The sequence below is a fragment of the Furipterus horrens genome, unplaced genomic scaffold (assembly GCF_987537825.1).
Source record: "Furipterus horrens unplaced genomic scaffold, mFurHor1.1.pri manual_scaffold_9, whole genome shotgun sequence".
Classification (NCBI taxonomy): Eukaryota; Metazoa; Chordata; class Mammalia; order Chiroptera; family Furipteridae; genus Furipterus; species Furipterus horrens.
Window position 1 is genome coordinate 56,991,057 of NW_028327179.1, and position 6,790 is coordinate 56,997,846.

The 6,790-nt window shown below is 41.7% G+C and overlaps 1 non-coding gene across 1 annotated transcript; it reads left to right on the forward strand.

Annotated features, from left to right (window-relative positions):
* Positions 1–942: 942 nt before the first annotated feature.
* On the forward strand, positions 943–1,074 carry LOC150001810 (small nucleolar RNA SNORA63). Its single transcript, XR_016513208.1, has one exon. It is a non-coding gene; the product is annotated as a small nucleolar RNA SNORA63 (small nucleolar RNA).
* Positions 1,075–6,790: the final 5,716 nt, after the last annotated feature.

Below are 6,790 nucleotides of genomic sequence, written 5' to 3' on the forward strand. Positions count from 1 at the left end.
TGGTTATTCCAGATGATTTCTCCAAAATTACGTTGTAAATCCAGACTAGTTCTGGGAGGAAGTTAGTGTAGCTTCCACTTACTCCTCCGCCATCTTGTTCTCTTGATGGTGTAGCTTCTTAAGAGTCTATCTGCACCGCCGAGAATGGCTTTGCAGTCCGACTTGGGAGTGACACGGTATCTGTCTCTTCCCATGTTGAATCGACATCTTGCAATGACGTTGGAGTGTCCTCTCCATTGGAGCTGAAGCTACAGAGCCTGGGCAGGGTGATATGGAGGGTCTGCTGTTGCCCATGCAGCAGACCCCCCCTCTCTTCGCAGCTGAAGGATCCAAGGGAAAGACAGAGTCAATACAGCTTGGCTTCAGGTGCACCACAGGAGTTGCCGGTGTTGACTACAACGTCAAACCGCCTTAGGGACTCCGGCTCCGGATTTTCTGTCGGGGTTTACTCCCTTAGCCTTTCCCCTGAAGAGGTATGCCGCAAGGCAGCGGAGGTTTTTTGGAGTCAGAGTTTTCCTCACACCAGTCAGAATGGCCATCATCAGCGAATCGACAAACAACTTGTGCTGGCAAGGATGTGGAGAAGAGGGAACCCTATTGCACTGCTGGTGGGAATGTAGACTGGTGCAGCCACTGTGGAAAACAGTATGGAATTTCCTCAAGAAACTAAAAATGGAACTGCCTTTTAAACTAGCAATTCCATTGCTAGGATTGTATTTGAAGAATCCAGAAACACCAATTCAGAAGAACCTATGCATCCCTATTTACAATAGCCAAATGCTGGAAACAACCTAAGTGCCCATCTGTAGATGAGTGGATAAACAAACAGCGGTACATTTACACAATGGAGTATTATGTAGCAGAAAGAAAGAAAGAACTTCTACCATTTGCAACAACATGGATGGAACTAGAGAGAATTATGCTTAGTGAAATAAGCCAGGCAAGCAGGATTCAAACTACAATATAGCTGCTCAGTGCTATCTTGTCGTTCCCCCTGCTCAAAATAAAGTTGTTTCTTAACTATACCTGTCTGCTATACTCCTGTAGCAGCCAGGGACGCTTGGTCTCATACATGTCAAAAAAAAAAAAAAATAAGCCAGGCAATGAAAGAAAAATACCATATGATATCACCTATTACAGGAGACTCATGAGCAACACAAACGAGCAAAATTGAACCAGAGGACGTAAGCTTATGATCTCATTACCTGAGTGATTGTCTAATACAACAAGGATGCCAGCCTGTTACATCAAGCACGCCGTTGTCCAGAGACAGCCAACTGACCTGGAGTCTGCAAGATCCTTTTCCATGTGGGAAGGCCACCTTCCGTGCTACACCCCTACTCTTATCAGGGATTTCTGGACCCAAAGGTAGGTAGGACGACAACCATGTCCAGCTTGAAGCAGCTAGAGGAGCACAAAACCTTTGCTCATTTTCTTTTTATAAGGTTATAAAGGGTCTTAAGTGTGAGAGGGGGGAATTGTTATTTTTTATTATTATAAAAAATTAATCATTTAAAACAAATAATATAGGAAAGGGTGAAGCCAAGCAACTTATATGCACGACCCATGGACATGAACTAAGGGGGGTGGGATTGCTGGGGAAAGGGGGGTACTGGGTGGAAGGGAGCAAAGGGGAAACAATTGGAACTATTGTTAACAACATAATCAATAAAATATACTAAAAAAAAAAAAGCAATAATAAATCTCTCAGCTGGCAGGACAAAGGAACCCAGGAGCCAGAGTTACCTGAAGGAAGTTTACCTGCCCAGCAAGAATGGAGATATTGTTTGAGACACATGGAGGGTTGGTGCCTGAGATGCTGTCTGGAATGAACAGGGGCAGGGAGTAATACTCTGCTTCACCCTCCCTCCATCCTTCCAATTCCTTACTCTCCTTGCCTGTTGGGCAAACCTCACTGAGAACCAGGTGACTCAAGAGCCTGGGAAAGTATCCTGCAGAGGCAAGCCCCTCTGTCATTCAGAGCATATAGGAGAAGGGTGAGGAAGGAATATGTGGGTAGCCAGCCCAGGACTGGTGCAACATCTTAACCCAGTCTATCAAATGATAAATCAAAATAACTGAGAACAGGAAAGTTGTGTGAAAAGATTGCAGCAGGGTTTTCTCCATGGACTTTGCAATCTGTGCAGCTGCATAGTGCCTCATACTTCAAAGAACCCTTCATGGTTAAACATTCTGCTGTTGCCATCTTAAAATTCTTATTTTTGAACAAAGAGGACTATGTTCTCATTTTTCACAGGGATCTACAAATTATGTAGCCAGTCCTAACAGTAAACAACAAATTATTTAAACATAGAATATTTGTGCTTATAATACAGAGTGTAGGTGTTACACCTGTTTACAGAAAGGTCTCATAGTACTTATAATAATGACAGACAGATAAAAATTCTAATATATCCTGATAAAAGCTTGAACCAGATATTAGAAAGAAGTTGAAACAGGTTAATTCCTTCACCTTCCATAGAAGTAAATAGATCTTGTTTTGCATATAAATGTAAAGGAAGTTGACTTGAAATATCCACATTTTTTGTTAAAGTTGAAATAAGATCATGCTTAGTAACTTTCAAATTATCACAGAGAGAAGGGCAAGATAAACCCAAAGAAAACATATGGCATGTAGCAAAAACAGGAAGTAAAAAAGCACTATCACAAAAGTGACAGTAAAAATGTCTATACTAATAATATAGATAAGTGGGTGTTTTACTCATGTATTGGATCACAAAATTAAACTGATGAATTAATATTCTTACTACATATAATTAAAACAGCAGGTCTATAATTATGAATATCTACAAGAGCTACTTCTTAAACAAGTGCAATCAAAACTATAAATAAAAGGATGAATCGAAGAGATCCAAGATAGCAGAGGAGTAAGTGGAAGTTGCACTAACCTCCTCCCAGGATCAATCTGGAATCACAACTAAATTGTAGAGAAATCATCCTGAATAATCAACATAACACTATCTGGAGAGAAGCCGTATCACCAAGGAAAGACAGAAGAAACTGCTTCACCACAACATGACTGGTAGGGAGTGCAGAGGAGACATGAGAGGGCTGGCTAGGCTCCCATGGGTGGCAGTTGAATTTCTGGAGGGATATTTCAGCAGCTGGATGGTTCCGCTGAGCAGTAGGTGGTCTAAACCACAAGCTGGGCTCTCTGGCATACAGCACCAGAGCTGGAAAGGAACCTAGATAATATCCAGCTGTGAAAATCGGTGGAGTTGTGTCTGCCATGGAGAGACTGCTGGAGATCCAGGGAACCCCTTAGGGGACCAATGCACAAAATTTCATTTGCAGCCACTTACCCTGGGCTCTTGCAGAGGGAGGGCAGAGTGAACTAGAGACACTGGAGGAAAGTCTGGGGTTGGTGGCTCTGGGAAAAGAACTGGAGAAAGAGCCACCAGGATCCTAGTGCATTTCTATACTGCAGAAGCCATCTTTGTTAGGCAGAGAGAAACAGTCTAACAATAAAATGGCACTACATACGTATCTACCAATAATCACCTTAAATGTAAATGGCTTAAATGCTCCAACCAAAAGATGTAGGGGTAGCTGAATAGATAAGAAAATAAGACCTATATATATGCTGCTTCAGAGAGACCCATCTCAGGTCAAAAGTTACACAGAAACTAAAAGTAAAGGGATGGAAAAAGATATCTCATGCAAATGGAAAAGATAAAAAAACTGGGGAGCCATACTTACATCTGACAAAATACTTTAAAACAAAAGCAATAGTAATAGACAAAGAAGGACACCACATAATGATAAAAGAAACAATTCAACAAGAGGATATAACCCTAGTAAACATTTTCATACCCAACATAGAAGCAACTAAATATGCAAAGCAAATCTTGATGTATATAAAGGGAGAGATTGACAGAAATACAGTCATAGTTGGGGATTTTAACACTCAATGAACTAAAATGGATAGCTCTTCCAGACAGAAAATCAACAAGGGGACAGCAGCCTTAAATGACACACTAGTTCAAATGGATTTAAATGATATCTTCAGAGTATTTCACCCCAAAGCAGCAGAATATACATACTTTTCAAGTACATGTAAAACATGTTCTAAGATAGGCCACATATTAGGACACAAAACAAGTCTCAATTAATTTAAGAAGATTGAAATCATATCAAGCATTATTTGACCACAATGCTATGAAACTAGAAATCAATCACAAGAAAACTTAAAAACACACAAAGCCATGGAAGCTGAAGAACATGTTATTAAACAACGAGCGGTCAACCATGAAATCAAGGAAGAAATCAAAAGATAACTGAAATAAATGAAAATGAAGACACAACAATCCAAAATCTATGGGACACTGAGAAAGCAATAAGAGGGACATTCATAGCATTACAGGTCTATCTCAAAAAACAAAATGAAGCTCAAATAAACAATCTAACTTCACACTTAAGGGAACCTGAAAAAGAACAACAGACAAAGCCCAAAATTAGTAGAAGGAAGAAAAGAATAAAGCTCACAACAGAAATAAATGAAATACATCTAAAAAAAAATGATACAAAAGATCAATAAATCCAAGATCTGGTTCTTTGAAAAGATAAATAAGATTGACAAACATTTAACCAGACTCATTGAGAAAAAGAGAGGACCCAAGTAAATCAAAGCAGAAAAGAAAAAGGAGAAATAACTGCACCAAAGAAATACAAAGGATCATAAGAAAATATTATAAAAAACTATATGCCAAAAAACTGGACAACCTGGATGAATTGGATAAATTCCTAGAAACATACAAGCTTCCAAAAGTAAATTAGGAAGAATCAGCAAAACTGAATAAACAGATTACACCTAGTGAAATTGAAGCAGTAATCAAAAGGCTTCTAACAAACAAAAGCCCTAGACCAGATGGCTTCACAGGTGAATTTTACCAAACATTCTGAGAAGAACTAACCTCTCTTTCTCAAATATTTCAAAAAATTCAAGAGGAGGGAAGGCTCACAAACTCATTGTATGAAGCCAGCATTATCCTAATTCCAAAATCAGATAAAGACACTACAAAGAAACAAAATTACAGGCCAATATTCCTGATTAACATAAATGGTAAAATCCTCAACAAAATATTAGCAAACAAAATACAGCAATGCATCAAAAAGATCATACACAATGATCAAATGGGACTTATTCCAGGAATGCACATTTGGTTCAACATCTTCAAATCAACAAATATAATCTACTACCAACTGTCAAAAGAGTTCACCTTATGAGACTTCTGGCCAAGATGGAGGCATAGACAGACATGCTGCTTCTCCCTCCACAACTAAGAAGGAATATAACTACCTCAAAACTAGAAACAACCAGAAGTTCCAGAAAATCAAAGTGCATGGAAGTCCAGCAAATAAAGATATAAAGAAGAAATACTCATCCAGACTGGTAGTAGGGATGGAGCCAGGGCAGAGAGGACACGGTGTGGTGGTGGCAGCAGCAGCAACAGCAGCAGGTCAGTGGAAAGCGCAGTTACACATTTTAAAAAGTCAGGAGGGACACCTGGGGAGGGTTCCCAGCTCCTCACCAGACCGCAAAGCTCACTGTCCCAGCACTGGGTAAAATCAAGCCTCATTGCTTTTGACTGTGCAAATCAGCGGGGGTTGGGACGGAGGCAGAAACTGCCAGTCTCTCAGCAGAGTCCACTTGTTTAAAGGGCACCCACGGACCTAGAATATCCACAGACCCATCCACTCTGGGAACAACGGCCAGGGCAGCAGCAAGAGGGGTGCCAGTCCGGTGCAGAAGTGGGAAAAGTGCCTGGAAAAGGGGCGAGTGCTGGGCAAGCGGCATTGTTTCTTCTCAGATCCCTCCCCTGCATACAGCGCCACATGTGGTGAAACAGGTCACCTGTTACTGACTAATACCTAAGGCTCTGCCCCTTACAACATAGTAGGAGTGACAGCTCTCCCTGGGACATGGAAGCAAACAAACACAGGAGACTTCCGGCCAAGATGGAGGCCTAGACTGACATGCTCCATCTCCCTCCACAACTAAGAAGGAATACAACTACCGCAAAACCAGCAATAACCAGAAGTTCCAGAAAATAAATGGAAGTCCAATGTATGAAGTTATAAAGAAGTGGTGCTCTTCTGGACAGATAAGAGGGGCGAAGCCGGGGAGGAGAGTTCAAGCTGTGCTGTCCATGGCACCAGCAGTGACAGAGGCAGGACAGCGGTAAGCACAGGCACTCATATTTAGGGGGAGGCGAGAAGCACCTGGGGGGCACCCCTGAATGAAGACAAGACCCATCAACTTGCGATTCCAAAGCCGAGGAAGGCAGACCTTCATTGCCTTGGACTGTGAGACCCAGATGGGGTGGGGACAGAGGAGGAGGCTCTCGTCCTCAGCAGAGAGTGAACAGCAGGAATCCATCTTGGACCCCCACCCCCACCCCCGCAGAAAATGCCCGGTTGTGACGAGTGCACGGGGCTCTGCCCCCTATAGCATAGGAGGTGTGACAGCCCTGCTCAGGAAGCAAAGGTAAACACAAAACAGTCAGGATGGCACAGATCATGACAGAGATCCCAGTTATGCAGCTGACCAGACAGCAAATATCTAATCTAATGAAGCAGCAAATAGGAAACTTTTCTGAGGCTCAGTTCAGAGCTTTGGTTATAAAAATGCTTACAGACCTAACAGCAGATCCTAAACAAGATGGGGAAAATATGAAAGCTAGTCCTGTTGAAATGAACAAAAACATATATGAAACTAGTGGTGAGGGCAAGAAAACCAGGGATCAAATCAACAAATTGGAACATAGGG